Source organism: Phaethon aethereus (assembly GCF_964289735.1).
Source record: "Phaethon aethereus genome assembly, chromosome: 2".
NCBI lineage: Eukaryota > Metazoa > Chordata > Aves > Phaethontiformes > Phaethontidae > Phaethon > Phaethon aethereus.
This window is the reverse complement of record NC_138582.1, coordinates 76,224,412-76,241,677: the sequence shown is the minus strand read 5'-3', so window position 1 is coordinate 76,241,677 and position 17,266 is coordinate 76,224,412.

Genomic DNA, 17,266 nt, shown 5'->3' with positions numbered 1-17,266 from the left:
AAGAACCCCCACCAAAGGTATTTCTAATGGAGATTTAACATTAATTGAATAAATTGATAAATTACAAAATGCTTTAGCATCTATATCTATTCAGAGAATATTGTTGACTTTTAATCAGATCCCATATTGTGCAGAGCAGGTCTATAACACAATTCAAAGCTAGATAACTAACTACCTAGCTTTTTGTTGCCTACTCGAGACAGCTTTTTGGGATCAGGTGTTATTTTATCCAAGGGTGGATATTTGTGTTCCAAATGTATTTTGGCCATTAAAAAAAAAAAAAAAAAAGTTGATAATCACACTTTTGAACAACATGTAATGATGCACCTACAAATTCACATCAGTAGCATTCCCAATTGTCTTTATTCCCCAAGTTAGCTACATGACTAAAAAAAAAACTACTTGGAATATTTTAAGGTATCTAGGAACCATAATCTTGATACAGTTCCATCCTTTCTCCTCGGGGAATCAAGCACTCAATTTCTTTGTTCAGGAACTCATTCGTATGTAAGACAAATAATTGGTTAAGAAAACGAAAATATCTAGGAAAAATAAGAGATCACGCACTGAGCACACATCCCATGTCCAACACAATCAAGAATAAGCAGACAGGAAAAAAAGGAAAACAAAAGACAAGTCACAGAAGTGTCCAAAAATGAAACCAATGATAATAGTTTCCCCATTTTGAATACATCTGTATTTTAGGAATGCTTCTCCTGAGACGCATTAGCAGCTAGTGAGCAAACTCTAGTGGGCATTGACTTATCTAAGAAGTCAATACAGGTATGAAAAGCACAAAGTATTAAAAAACTCTCCATACTACAACAAAGTTGATGCAAGCAATTTTCTCCTCTTCAGTTTCAGGTGATATGAAAGCTACGTCTGGAAAGTATTCCCAAGTGCTCTGAAACATGGTATCCTTTTTTTCACACAGTAAAGTTATTTTCACAAAACACGAGCATGAGGTCTTCATCCCGTTATGCTTGCCTCTATTCAGGTCCTTCCAGCTTCTGCCCCAATCTCATTCTATCGTTGGTTATTATACTTATTAAATACTCCGGTTACTATGAAAGGTGATCCCTTAAAAAGCATTATCACTGAACCAACAAAATAGTTATTTCTCGGTCTGCCTGCAAGCAAAGCAGGGTAATGTTTGGCGAGGTACTTTCACAGGCAATGTATTTTGAAGGCAATAACAGCAATGCTGGAATCCACTCCTCAGTTCCATTAGGTTGTGTTTTTCAATTCAAATGCAGAATTAAAGGCTGGCTACAAAGTAGGCTCTAAGTTGCATGCCTGGGATGTATCTGACTACTGAACTTCTGAACCAGGGAATAGTCCTAAGTTTTCCAGAGATCAGTGTCATGTTTATGCATTATTCAGGAGTGCTGACAGCATGCCATTAGTCCTACTGGAAGAAGCTACCATTATATCAGGTGCTCTGATTAACTTTGTTGTTGTTGGTGGTGTACTATAGTTTTATGCCCACTGTGTGCAGATGCTTGACAATATGTACTTTGCCTTGGAAATCAACTAGCAAGGAAAACAACAAATAGCCAGCCAAATGTCAGCCACTGTGCCCAGTCCATTTTGAGATTTTGCTGCTCAGATGTGTGAATTATTTCCATCTGTTCCTATGCAAGATAAAGATTTAGAACTGCTGGCAATGGGGAGCCTTCTTTAAAAAACCAGCCTGTGCCAGAGCGGCTTGTCAGTGTACATGGAATGAGAGTGCTCCCAAACCTGCATAACAAGGACGGTGGAAGCCGTCTGTTACAAACCAACAAGCCTCCCATTCCTATGACTACTCATTTTCCAAACAAAAATTTAAGCACTTTGAATCTTGATGACACAGTGTGATTGTTGTGGTTTAACCACAGCCAGCATCTAAGCCCCGCATAACCACTCACTCACTTATCACCAATGGGATGGGGGAGAATTGGAAGTGTAAAAAGTGAGAAAACTCATGGGTTGAGATAGAGACAGTTTAATAGGTAAAGCAAAAGCCGCACAAGCAAACAAAGCAAAACAAGGAATTCCTTCACCACTTCCCATGGGTAGGCAGGAGTTCAGCCAGCTCCAGGAAAGCAGGGCTCCATCACACATAGCAGTTACTTGGGAAGACAAAACACCATCAGTCCAGATGTGCTCCTCTTCCTTCTTCTCCCCAGCTTTATATGCCGATCATCATGTCATATGGTATGGAGTAGCCCTTTGGTCAGTTGGGGTCAGCTGTCCCAGCTGTGTCCTCTCCCAAACTCTTGTGCATCCCCAGCCTGCTCGCTGATGAGGTGGTGTTAGAAGCAGAAAAGGCCTTGACTCTGTGTAAGCACTGCTCAGCAATAATGAGCATCCCCTTATTATCAACACTGTTTTCAGCAAAAATCCAAAACATAACCTTATACTAGCTACTATGAAGAAATTTAACTCAATCACAGCCAAAAACAGCACAGTGATGCACTGGGTGCCAACACAAGCAATTACAGGAGCACCCAATGTCCAGCATGTCTGTTTGCACACACTGAACATGTATGTACTTAGATGCAAGCTCAGATCCCTGTTGTGAAACAGCAACAGATCTGCCTGATAAACCAGAGAAGATTTTGCTGGTGCCTTAGTGAGGAGTTTCCTATAAGCCAAATATCTTTTGTTCTGCCTATACTTAATCTACGTGCAACTCTACTGGCTAGGTTAACCACATACAGCTGCCTGCATTGAATGAAAATAATAAAAAACAATAGCTGTACTACTGTGAAGGATATTTATTACAACTCTATACTCATTCCAAACTCCAGTTTCTGAGGACTATTTTCAAAACTCCTCATTCTTCTCCTTACCTGGGCAATGGCTCATAGTACAAAGTGTTCAGTGGCAACAGTAGTTCAACCCTGTTCCTCCTCAGCTCCATGAACCCCCTGCCACCTTTTATTCTCTCAGCCTGTATCAAATGAAGAAATCAGACTGTACTCATAGAAACACTCTCACAGACCCCTCATCTCTTTTCTTATCATTTTCCTTTCCCAGTACCATGCATAATGCAGCCATGCAACCCATTGTGCCAGCAAAGCTAGGCAAGAATATCTGAAACTAACATTGCTATTGAATTATAACTTTAAAAATACAGCCTTCGACAAACTAGCAACTTCCCATTTGTAGTACCACAGAGTAGCTTGTTAGAAAGAGCTCCTGTAGGGAAGTTAAGGAATAAAACCTCCCCCGTCTTCTCAGTCTGCCTTTTCACAGGAGTCTGTGTACCTGAGGCACCTGAGGAAGGGACTTCATGCCCAGAAGCTCACTATGCTTTATCAGCGTGTTTGCCAAGAAGCACTATTACTATCAAAACTGACCTGTACTCACTTATACCTAGGACAAGTCAGATGAATTAAAGGGATAGAGCCAGCAATGCTAAGAACGATCAAGTGGATGAGTTACACATAAACAATTAGAGCAAAACACACCTCTTCATGAGCTGCAGGACTCCTTCCCAGGGCTCCATGGGCTCGTGCTGGCACCTGTCTGTATAGCTGTGGTGCGTTTCCCATTGTTTCACTCAACTGAACTATCAACGACCCACCATACATATATGACACTATATGTCTAGATCAAATTGTATGTCATTTAATGCTGTATTATAGACATGGAGGTCCCTATTCATATAGTCATCTCCAAGCACAATCTAGAGCTGTGAACAAAACAGGATTTAGAGATTGTCTTGTGCCATAGGGTCTGCTTAAGAGGCTGTCAATGAAGTACTAGAAGCCCCATATACACAGGAATCGGAGTTGATGAAATCTCTGTATAAGTATTGTTACTAAGCTATGTTGGGGGGGTCAGTTTGCTGCAGTACTGTCGTGGTTTAGCCCCAACCAGCAACTAAGACCCACGCAGCCGCTCGCTCACTCCCCCACAGTGGGACAGGGGAGAGAATCGGAAGAGTAAAAGTGAGGAAATTCATGGTTTGAGATAAAGACAGTTTAATAAGTAAAGCAAAAGCCGTGCACACAGGCAAAGCAAAACAAGGAATTCATTCACCACTCCCCATGGGCAGGCAGGTGTTCAGCCATCTCCAGGGAAGCAGGGCTCCATCACATGTAATGGCTGCTTGGGAAGACAGACACCATCACTCCGAATGTCCCTCCACCCCTTCCTTCTTCTTCGTCCCAGGTTTATATCCTGAGCATAACGTCATATGGTATATCTCTTTGGCCAGCCTGGGTCAGCTGTCCTGGCTGTGCCCCCTCCCAGCTTCCCGTGCACCCCCAGCCTTCTTGCTAGCAGGCCAGCACGAGAAGCTGGACTGTCCTTGACTATGTAGCAACAACCCAAAACATCAGCATGTTATCAACATTTTCTCATCCCAAATCCAAAACACAGCCTCACACTAGCTTCTGTGAAGAAAAATAACTCTACACTGGCTGAAACCAGGACAAGTACCTATAGTTTAAGTGGTTAAACTATTCACATAGTAGGTCTAGAATAAATAACACAGTCTCCTTAATCAAACAGGTTCTTCTCCTCCTCAAACTCTCCCTTTAAGCAGCTACGTGGATATTCCTGACCCTGAAGTACATGTATAGCTACCTACCCTAGATACAAAGGAGTTCAAACAACTAAATCAAAAACAGGGGATGTAGACAGAGGTTGAACGTGTGGAGAGGAGTACACAGGAAAACAAAGCTCATACACATATTTTTTCTAACTGAAAAGATGTTAACAGAAGATTTTAAAAAAACAGTGCCTAACTAAATTCATAATATTCACTTGCAATACCATATGTAATAGCTTTCCCACTCCCAGTCTCCAAACCAACAAAGGTTTACTGTAAAACAACACAGTACTGTGTCCAAGCACTGAACCTCACATAATTCAAATCTCCTTGGAGCTGGGATGATTATACTAAAACCCTATTCAGACCCTCATTCTTGAGGGCTCACCAGGCTGCTGTGGCCATGTTGCATATTGTACTCTCCAGTGCCCATTAGTCCAAGGTGGCTCCAGCATAGTTTCACTCATTGCTCCAGTTTTCTTTGTGGTGACATGCTCTCCACCCATGAAAATTTTTAGCCCAGCTGCCCCCAAAACACTCAAAACAATGTCAACTATTGAGATGTCTAGCTGAAACACAATCTTCCCTCAACTTCCAACCATTGTAATTTAGTTTCCTATTGAGGGACATGTGAATGTACAGGCACGTGACAAAAGCTTCCTCAACATCCTAGCGTGGTTTTGCTATTCCTCAAAAAGTCTGAGAGAGATCATCTACATAAACAAACAAAAATCCAGAGCTCTTCTGACTCAGTTTCCACAATGAGGCTACAGTATTCCTTCCCTTAATATTGGCTTGATCTCAAGTAAGAGGAGTTTCTTCTTCCAAAATTCTCACTCCCTTCTTCCATCACAGCTTGAAATTTATCTTTGATTTTCTAACATAGAAACCAAAGAAGAGAACATGGATTTATGACAGGAATTTCTTAGACATGCAGTTCAGCACTTTAAATAAAAATCCCAGAGGGATATAATTCTAAAGATATAGAAAATTCTGAACAAAGTCATCGTCATCACTCCTTGAGTCTGTGCGTATGGTCAATGCCATAGATGAGGCCAAGTATTTCCCACTTCCATTATGCCATTTGGAGTCTCTTTTGGCCATAAAAGGGTTTCACTGGCTTAAAGAACATTTCCAGTTTAAGATGGCCTCTGACTTTATTGCTACATCTGCACATCTGAGTGAATTTCTAGGCATCCCCTTTGTCTCCTAGTTTTCTAGATACAGGACAAAGTACAGGTGTATTAAAAATAGAACTTGCCTGCACTTAGAAGACAAGTAGTCCTCCAGGTTGTCAGAACCAGTACAGATGTTCTCGGACCAACACCATCAAACGGTAGTATCCCCCCAAAACACACCATGGAATCTAAACATGCATTACTTCATGGTAGTTAAACAGCTGTAAGCATGTAACTGGTGTGCTGTCCGTGTTTAAATAAGGTACCAACTATGTTCTCATGAGAAATTAGGGGCAGGAAAGAAGTGATTGCCTATATACAAAAGCGAAAAATACTGATTTCTTTCACATGAGAAGGTGCTAGCATCCTCCTCCTACAAATTGTCTGTTAACAATCTTGCAATTGTCATTTAACTCCAGTAACATGCAGGTATAAGAAAAGGAACATAAATAATTGGGCAAATTAAGTGGGAGGGTGGAGGGTCTAGATGGAGTATTTTGTCCATCTCAACCCTTTTCAATCTTGCCTTTAGCCTGGGTTGAGTCCAAAGGCAGCTCTTCTTTCATTGATCCGCAAGTCTCTCCTGGAGAAGGAAGGCTACATTCCATGTTGGCTGTTTATTTTAACTACAAGTTTTAGAGTTGCTGGCAGAGATCTGTTCCTACCCTGCCTGGGACACAGTGGTGCAGGAGGAAGGGATTGCTCCATTTCCTCATTATTTCTCAGGCATCTCTAATAGGATAGGGTTGAATTTATGGCTCATCTGTCCTTGTGAGGTACTGAACTACTCCAAACACTGTTGGTTATCTTGTCTACAAACCTACACTTGCAGAAGAAACTCTTAAAATTAAAACTTTGGGCTTTACTTCCCAAAACAATACACAAACTTCTGTGTCACTCTGTGCTACTACATAACACCACAGCAAAATTTAGTATCGGAGTTTTCCAGAGGCTTGCTTGCCTTCCTCTTATTTCCAGAAACTGGGAAGAAAAATGAAGGATTAAATACTTCCACAGTGAGGAAAGGTTCAAGCTTTCCTCATCTTTCAGTGTTCCATCAGTGTCTGGACTAACCTGTACTGCCAGAGTTACCCACCTGCAGCGGGAGGCTGACAGAGATGAGATTTTTGTTCTGGCTATACATCACCTTATGGAGTGTGCATATATTTACTCTGTCATGTAGAAAAAAACCAACAATCGTAAAATAACACAGCCCCCAACTTTAGGCAGCTTCAGACACCAGTGAATTCAGTGGCATTCTTCACAGCCTGCCTGAACAGTATCCAAATTGTTGTTCCCCTGCTGCACTCAAAGTCATTGTCACAGCTGCAGCATTAAATAGCCTGAGGGCCTGTAAAATCCCACAAATTGTTTAGGCTTGAGCCAAAAGTTTGAGGTCACCGAGGTTTGCCGTCAAGGTGCCAGGATTCCCTTAGAAAAAAAAAAAAAGATATTAAAAAAAAAGAAAGAGGATTAAAGAAGAGGTGCCAAAGGCTTGGGGAACAACTACAAAGGCAGGAAAACCTAATTCTGAGGAGAAGGAGAAGAACTGTTGGAGAAGGAAGAAAGAGAAAGAAATACCATTCAGATTGCTCACTTTAGAGAGCTGGACTCCACGGAAACCCTAACACAGCAGCTTTGTTGCTAGATCCTATAGTAAGAAAAAGGCCTGGGCCACCACCTCCAAGGGATAAGAGGAATAAGGAAAACAAAACACTGCAAGACCACCATGCTGTTTTTACAAGCACAGCAGCAGCGGGGCGGGAAGCTGGTGAAAGATCAGAAAGGATCATTTCTCCTACGTGCTTCCCCCTCCTCCCAACACCACAGATAGTTCTCTTGTTCCCTGTCTGCACCCTGCCAAACTTCAAGATAAGTATCAGATCTGGCAGCACTTATTTGTAGCAGCTTCCTATTTAAGGGTCAACAGTTCCTAAATAAGAAAGGTAAGTACAAAATAAGTCCTGCCTAATGGTACCCCTTGAGATGTGCAAGTTCGTATTATGATGATATTAAACTTAACAAGTTGGGAGTACTCACATTCACGGGAGCATTTTTTTCTGTAAACAGTTTCTAGCATTCTATTCATCCTTCACCTTCCAGATATAAGAGAATCAAAGTTTCCATTCATTAAAAAGCAACAAAACCCAAAACATCAGTCTCTTCAGTTTTTGAATAAGCCACAATCTCCAGGCTAGTAAAATAAACTCTGAGCCTTTTTTGCAAACCTGCTCCCACTTTTAATTGCATAAATTGAGTCACAGGTGAAGGAGCTAATCTATTTTTCTACCCTATCAGGGATCTCAAGTCTTTCACTTCTGCCACTCTCTGCAGAAAGCACATAGCTGAAGCAGTAACTAGGAAGGTTCGTATTTAGTGAAACCTTGATTCAGCTCTAACACTTGAGGGTTCCATACCCTACCCACAACCTCTCACCTGTAGCATTTGCTTCATTCAAAACCATTTTCACCTCTGCTGCTTCTGACTTGGTGAAGCTTAACTCTCTGATGGCGTGGGTTAGCATAGAAAGTATTTTTCCACAGTTACCAGATAACTGCTGCTCTAGTGACTCACTTGGAAAGCATCATCAAGAGTTGTGATAAATGAAACCTTTATTTTGCAGTCTTTTAAAGGTTTGGGGGGTTTTGGTTTTGTCCTCAAATGAGCCGGGCATCTATTCTAAATATACCTTAGTTACTTCAGAAAATAACGACTATGAAAGGTAACAGAGTTTTAAGTTTCTTACATCTGCGGGTGATGTTTGACTTGGTACAGACATCAAGGGGAAAATACTAGGTATTGCACCTAGGACATGAGCCCAGGAATTTGCCCATTCTTGCCAAATCAGTGAATTAGTAGCAGGCATTCGCAGCAAACTCAGGTGCTTAAAGATGTACAAACTACAAACTCTGGGCTGGCCAAACAATTGATGAGGGAACAGAAGAAGCTGTAAAGTTCATTTCAATGAAGATTTGGAGGGGAACTCAGACAACTAGAATTATTCCTCTACTGTTTTACAAGTACCTTACAATCAATATAATGTGGGGTTTTTAAGGTAAAATTGTACAGTACTTATTATACATTTAAATCATAGTTTTTGTTTCTTTACTTGTTTTAAAAATACCTTGTTGACAAATAAACATCCAGTTCTGGAACAGCATAAAGAAAAATATGTTCATCACAGAAAGAGCCCATCATTTATAATATAATTACCCATACTAAGATACTGATCAATGACAGTTATCATCGCTTAACAAATTACAAACACCTAGATGGGTACAGAAAGCATTATTGGAACTTGCTACCAAACGGATTCAACAGCTGAAATTTCTAACTGTGACTCACTGATTATTTTTAATCATATTTATTTTTCTTCTACCCATGCAACTGATTAAGATAATTTTATGGCATTAATATAGCGTAAATAAAGGGTTTTCTAAATGCCACTACCCTTTATACTTCCTGTCAGAAACATCTGAATTACAATTTCTTAATATGAGCTTTACTTTTTTTCTAAATAGATTAAGGCCAGAAGTACTATGGTGGTCAAAAACAACCAGTATTTAAAGGTAAGTCTTTTCCCCACCATTCTGTATGTCAGCCAATATCTCAATTTTAACAGAATGTCACATTTTCTCCTCTCTGTCACGCTCTGTTTTCTTCACGTAAAGGTTGTGGACACCATCATCCTTCCCTTCCAACTTCCTTTTTTTTTTTTTCTTTTTTTTTTGCTCCTCACCACAGTGGATTGTGACATACTTTCCCAGCATATCCTTCAGAGCCAGCCTAGCCTTTTGCATATTCCTGAAACGGTTGATGTTTTTTCTGATCTTGTTGCAAAGTAATCATACAGTCATAACAATAGTAGCCCTGATTCACTGCCAAATGGTGGCCATGGAAGAGCTCCTATTAGGTTCAGTAAGCATTGATACTTTTTTCCATACTCCTTAAATTTCAGAAGAAGTCTGAAATGCATAATGCGCTTCTAAAGTGTTTTTTTGCCTCCCTTTCTCTTCACTTGCGTTTTTGTATCACTGAAAGTAACCGTACAAGATGTAGATTAGTAACATGAGATTAGGACTAGCAGGTTCAAGGCCATCTGCCTTTAATTAGTAGGCATAAGAAAGGCTGGTTTATGCCTGTTTGCATTAATGTTACTGATCAGGGATAGTGCTGCTCCTTGCGGCAAAGAGAATTCCTGATGTGAGCAATTTGTGTTGATATTGGACAGATAAGAAATTATCCACAGCTCTGTCAATCTGTGAATACATCCTGCTTTCAAGGAAGAAATAAATTATGTTGATTAACAAAAATGAAGATGCTTAATGCACTATTTCCTAGGGACAGAAAACAACATAAGTCACAATGATCTAATAAATTAAGATTTTATCATCCAAATAAGCACATACACCCCCACCAACAGTTTTGTGCATTGAATAACAGTGTGTCTGAGGTTTGAAAGATCTAGACATATATTGTTTTCATCTCAGTTGTATGTTTTGAAAATGCATCAGTGTTGCCACATCCCACCAAAAAGGAGATCCTCACACCAAGACAATTTTATGGCTGATATTAGGCCTCAATACCTTGATGGTGTAATTTTACTAAGGTAAATAGATAAACACAGCGTCCCACCTCCTCCAAATACGGAAAGACAGAAAAAAAAACCCTGTGCATACAACATGGTACTAAAAAGGGAGCAAAACTTGGCCCTAGGAGAACAGATGTACTTTCAAGGGCTCTCCAGAACTCTTTCTTTCTTGGATGTTTTCTTCTTTTATTTGAAGCCCTTCTAAATAAAAAAAAACAGTTACTGCCAACGCCCCCAAAATGCTGAAAAACAAGGATAAAGGCTCTCAGCTCAAGGGTTCTTTATATTCTGTTCTCCAGTCAAGATGGGGACGTGAGCGTTGTTCTCACCAATGCCAAATATTTGGCCCAAGTTCTAAATACAGTGCTAAAATACTAAAAAACCTGTTCGTTCTGGAAAAATAAACAAAACAAAGCCCAAAATTCACAAAACCCAAACAATTGCTAGGTGTGGTTGTGAATGATATGATTAAAAAAAAAAAATCAAACACACAAATAAACTTCAAAGAAATAAGAGCAGCATTTCAGCTGTTCTAACAATAATTATCATTGCTCCTGCTCTATTCCATTCTTCCTTTCCCTCACCACCACCATGGTCAAGTTCTGGAAAAAAACAGTTCTATGAAAAAGATGCCCTTAAACTGTGTCTGATGTGGTGATCATTTAGTCTTATTTTAAAATAAACATAAAATTGCTGGTTTCATTCAGCTATTTCACAGCTGTAGTAAGATTTTTTTTCTTTTAAGCAAAAAGTCTATTTCTGAAGTTCCAGGCTTCCTTGTTTGTAGTCAGAAAAGTAATTTTGAACATATTCCAAACTGAAGACTAATGAAAGCTAAATTGAGGTTGTAAGATCATCCCTTGTCTATATGCTTGAATATTGCAGGCATGTAACTGTTAGCAAGACCAAGCCCTCACTCTTTTGAAGAGTGCATCATTATAATGTCAATTAGGAACTCCCAAATTAAGGAATATTGACTTGTCCTGAACAGGTACTTGGAGGTGACTTTGTCTAACATACTTATTCTACACTACAACCATGACTTTTTTGGAACAACGTAATAGTTTTTACTGAAATTTAACAGAAATAAAGAGGTCTCAGAAATACATGTTCCTCCAAATGTCATTAAAATTATCTGCTGGACAAAGGAAAAATATATTTGTGCAAGCAAGTCTCCTACCTATACAATGTTTAGAGCACATAAGAGAGTGTAGGGACCTGAAATTGTGCATTAAAGCAAAGGTGAAGTAACACAAGTAATTTTTTTGCCAATGTGCAGCTGCAGGATGCACTTAGCCAATTTCACATTTGTAGATTTAGATCAGCTTATAGTTATTCCTCAAACATAGTTTGTGCATTTAATTTTTTTTATGTGAAATGATTTGAGAGCTATTCCTCACCTCTAGCTAATGAATAAATAAAATCCTTAAAATTTTGATGTATGAATACATGTGGTAGGTTGACCCTGGCTGGAGGCCAGGTGCCCACCAAAGCCGCTCTGTCACTGCCCTCCTCAGCCGGGCAGGGGAGAGAGAATGTAACGAAAGGCTCGTGGGTCGAGATAAGGGCAGGGATTACTGTCATGGGCAAAACAGACTTGACTTGGAGAAAAAATTAATTTAATTTATTATCAATCAAATCAGAGTGGGATAATGAGAACTAAAACCAAATCTTAGAACACCTTCCCCCCACCCCTCCCTTCTTCCCGGGCTCAATTTCACTCCCGATTTCTCTCCCTCCTGCCCCCGAGCGGCGCAGGGGGACGGGGAATGGGGATTGTGGTCAGTTCATCACACGCTGTCTCTGCCGCTCCTTCCCCCTCAGGGGAGGCTCCTCACACTCTGCCCTGCTCCAGCCTGGGGTCCCTCCCACGGGAGACAGTCCTCCACCGACTTCTCCAGCGTGGGTCCTTCCCACGGGCTGCAGTTCTTCATGAGCTGCTCCAGCCTGGGTCCCCCCACGGGTGCCGTCCTTCAGGAACAGATGGCTCCAGCCTGAGTCCCCGCGGGGTCACAAGTCCTGTCCGCAACCCTGCTCCAGCTGGGGCTCCTCTCCCCATGGGTCCCCACAGGCCCTGCCAGGAGCCGGCTCCAGCGCGGGCTGCCCACGGGGTCACGGCCTCCTTCGGGCATCCCCCTGCTGCGGCGTGGGGCCCTCCCCGGGTGCGGGTGCAGATCTGCTCCCCCGTGGAGCTCCATGGCTGCCGGGGCACAGCCGGCCTCACCAGCCTCTTCCCCAGGGGCTGCCGGGGAACCTCTGCTCCGGCGCCTGGAGCCCCTCCTGCCCCTCCTGCTGCCCTGGCCGGGGGGGCTGCAGGGCTGCTGCTCCCACACCTTCTCACTCCTCTCTCCGGCTGCAGTTGCTGTTGCCGGGTGTTTCCCCTCCTTAACCCCGTCACCCCAGAGGCGCTGCCACCGTCGCTGATGGGCTCGGCCTTGGCCAGTGGTGGGTCCCTCTTGGAGCCGGCTGGCACTGGCTCTGTCGGACACAGGGGAAGCTTCTGGCAGCTCCTCACAGAAGCCGCCCCTGCTACCAAAACCTTGCCACACAAACCCAACACTATATAAACTAGGAAGAACAATCTTTAACACCCCATTCATATTCCTTTGATTTCAATATATAAGCTCCATTTCCTTAGTAAGTTATTCTCATTATGTTATTTTTATTGATGCTAACAATTCCATATATGAACAGTATACAGGTTTTCTTGAACCTTACTAACAATGTTTTTTGTTGGACTAACACCAAACAGCAATGAACAGTGACCATAGAGTCTTCCTTCCTAGAGCCTCTTTTATGTGTAGTATTTCCACAATGAAATATATACTAATTTGAGACTTAAAGTGTGTTTATTTATTTTAAAGTGTGGCCCAAGGATAAGCCCATGCTGGAGAAGGTGTACCTTGAAGTATCTGTGGCTGCGGGGAAGTCCATGCTGCAGCAGGTACACCTGGAAGCATCAGTGGCTGTGCTGTGCCTGAGGTCATGCTGCCGTGCTCACTGAACCAACGGAGGACAAGCCTTACAAGAAGCAGTGCAAGTGCAGCAGTGACCCAACCTGAGCTAAGTCAGTTGTCTTCATACCTACTCTCATTGTGAAAGTGCTAAAAGAGAAGACTAAAACAGGAATAGCTTTGCATGAGGAGGAACTAGAAATTAATTTCTTTCTTCTCTCTTTGGGCCTTTCAGCACTGGAATTGTACCAAATAAGAGAGGATACACCGGTGAGTGTAACTTGCATGTTGACAAACAAACCTAAGTATAAATACTGTGTTTAAAACAATCTGCAGAGATTTTACTAAGTGTAGCTGATTTATTGGAACAGCAGAGCGAGCCATAAGTTCCACTGGTTTAGAATCCCTCTGGTCTCCTAGGCTGCATTACTCATCTCTAAATACAGCTCAGGGACTCTGCAGAGTAGCAACAGGATTCAGATGACTTCCAGAAGTTCCTACAAAAGGGTAAAATTAAGACTGCAAATCAAAGAGGTAGGTAGGAAGAAAAAAAAAAGCTGACCAAAACAAGTCACACCGCTGCACACATTTCTCCTGTGGGGAAGGAATGAGAGAACTGCATGACAACTTAGTCGTGTTGCTTAACACAACACTAAGAGATGCTCAAAAAAAAAAGTGACAAGATTGTTACAAAAACCTGAACAGAAGAACAAAATATCAGAAGTGTACTTCACAGAATCACAAAATCATTAAGGTTGGAAAAGAGCTTTAAGATCATCAATTCCAACCATCAACCCAACACCGTATGTTATCGTTTCCTGAGAAAACAATGACCTAGGTCATCCCTTCCAGTCCTACTGTATCCCTATGAGATGGAAACGGATGCAGATCATGTTGAAAGAATAGCTTTGCTGTTTATCTGACTTTAGGTGTTCATTTTACATCCAACTTAATCTTTTCTGTATGCTGGCCTCTTAGTTTTCCTTCTGAAAACTCTTCCGAGAGAAATAAATAAATAAACAAGCAATCACAAAACAAAAACTATGAAACTGAAACTAAAAGCAGCATTTCTCAAGCTGTGGTAATTTCCATCAAATTAAGGACTCCAGCAACATGTAAGAATATTTGAACTGTACAGCATGAGGCTACTTCATCTGGGTCTTGATAAACTAGAAGCAGAGGTAAGAGGCAACACATCATGAAGAAAGACCAATGCATTCATATTTATTCATATAATTCACTCCTTCATGCTTTTTTCCAAAATTCTGTCTTTGCCCACTTCTTTTAAGGTCACTGCAGGGTTTTGTTTGACATTAGGTGAACATTTTGAGAGATCACAGCCCTCTCTAGATATTGGAAGAAAGATGGCAGTAATACTGACATCTGAGTCTCAGTAATTCAGTATTTGTTTTCATCAGCATAACCCTTGATTTTAAATTGCTGTCCTTATCTATATGGAAAAGGAAATTAAGCTCCATATGGCTTGTTTATTGTCTTCAAAATAAAAATGTCTTGAATGCAGGTTGAAACCTCCGTCTCTGTTCAGCTACTGAGATTAGTGAGGTAGTTAATGACAGTAAGAAACAGGTCTCAACTGGTAGATACCTCCAAATTAATGAAAAACACCAAGGTATTCCTATACAGAAACTTGGATCAGATACTTGCATTTTTACACTTCTTTATACAAAAAATCAGTGTCACTCGGGTTCTAAGTTGATGCATATAGCTTGAAATAACAAAATCCTGGGGCTCAAAGTACCTTCAGAAATCATCTTCTGCATCTGGGCTTTCTCAGATTTATCCATACCTTTCCCAAATCCCTGCACAATTGAATAGAGTAATCCAAGAAATGGAAGTGCTGCTTCATCTCTTGGCAGCAGTGTTATGCTTTTTCCAGATGATATTTGCCCAGTCAGAGTCTATGAAACAGAAATGTCCTATGATTCCTCAACAGTGCTAACTTTTCACAGAATATCAGCATTCACAGATAAACCTTTCTACTGCACCAGCTGATTGAGAAATTCAACTTTACCAGGGCATTCACTCATTTCAGTTTCCTGCTGCATGCTACCTGGCAGTAGAAAGTAACTGGGCACGAGGCAACATTTCCACTAGTCCTCAGAAAGCTCCTATTAATATTGAAATTTCACATCAATACAGGTTTTCTGAGCACCACAGACACTGTTCTTTCACATTTTTCATCTTAGCATTAGCTTTCCAATTTGCAGAACTACTTGCTCCTTCAATTACAAATTGAGGTTCTGCTTTCAAAATACAAAACATTGTTTATGTCAATCTTAGTTGAATTTTAAAATCCATCTATATGTAAAATATAGTTGAGTCTATAACTTTTTTCCAGATCCAAATTAATTCAAATGTCTATATTCAAAAGTTTAGACTGAACACTTAGATAATTATAGCTGTGATTGCAGAACAGGGTAGAGCTAACATTAAATTACACAGTCAAATTTGCTGGAGATGCTCATGGTATTCCCCATGGGCCTGTTTTGTAGAAGTGCTTCATGAGCACAGGAATACAGATAGTTGTCTAGTAAGTTTTCAGAAATACAAAAAAAAAAAGTGAAAAATTTCTAGAAGTTAAACAAGTGAGTGTTTTTTAAAGACTGCCTACATGTGTCTTGATACTTTTGGAAATATGACACTATTAGAATAGAAGAGACTATTTCAGTTGGAACGGACTTACAACAATCATCTAGTCCAACTGCCTGACCCATTCAGGGTTAACCAAAAGTTAAAACATGTTAAGGGCATTGTCCAAACACCTCTTAAACACTGACAGGCTTGGGGCATTGACCACCTTTCTAGATTGCCTGTTCCAATGTTTGACTACCTTTCTCAGTAAAGAAATGCTTCTTAATGTCCAGTTTAAATCTCCCCTGGTGCAGCTTCGAACCTCTTCACTGGATCCAAGAAGAGATCAGCACCTCCCTGTCCACATCCCCTCCCCAGGAAGCTGTAGAGAGCAGCGAGGTTGCCCCTCAGCCTCATTTTCTCCAAACTAGACAAACCCTATAGCCACTCCTCATAGGACATTCTTTACAGCCCTTTCACAAGCTTTGTTGCCCTCCTCTGGAGGCATTCGAGTACCTTAACACCCTTCTTAAATCATGGGGCCCAAAACAGCACACAGCACTCAAGGTGAGGCTGCACCGATGCTGAATAGAGCAGGAAAATCTCCTCTTTTGACCGGTTGTGTTTGATACACCCCAGGATGCAGTTCACCCTCTTGGCTGCCAGGGCACAGGGCTGACTTATATTGAGCCTGCTGTCGACCAGCAGCCCCAGATCCCTTTCTGCAAGGCTGCTCTGCAGCCACCTCTCTCCCAATTTATACTTATGCCCAGCATTACTCTGTCCAAGATGCAGAATCCAGCATTTTGACTTGTTAAATTTCATCCCAATAATCATTGCCCAATCCTCCAATCTATTTAGATCCCTCTGCAAGGCATCTTGCCCCTCAAGAGAGTCAACAGCACCTCCCAGTTTGATATCATCAGCAAGCTTGTTAATGGTGCATTCAACTCCTGCATCCATATCATTGATAAATATATTGAACAGAATTGGCCTAGACTGAACTCTGAAGAACACCAGTGGTGACTGGTCACCAGCCAGACACAGCCCCATTCACTACAACCCTTTGAGCCCTGCCATTCAGCCAGTTCTTCACCCAGCGCACCATGAACATGTTCATTCCACAGTTGGACAACTTGTCTAAAAAGATGCTGTGAGGGACAGTATCAAAAGCCTTATTAAAATCCGGAAAAAAAATTTATCCACCACCTTCCATTCATCGACTAGGCAGGTTATCTTATCACAGAAGGATATCAAATTAAACAGGACTTTCCCTTTGTGAACCCATGTTGAGTGTTCCTGATGATTGCATTACTCTTTAAATGCCTTTAAAGGTGCCCAGTATGATCTTCACAATTTTTCTAGGAATTGAGATTAGATTAACAGGTCTGTAGCTTCCTGGGTC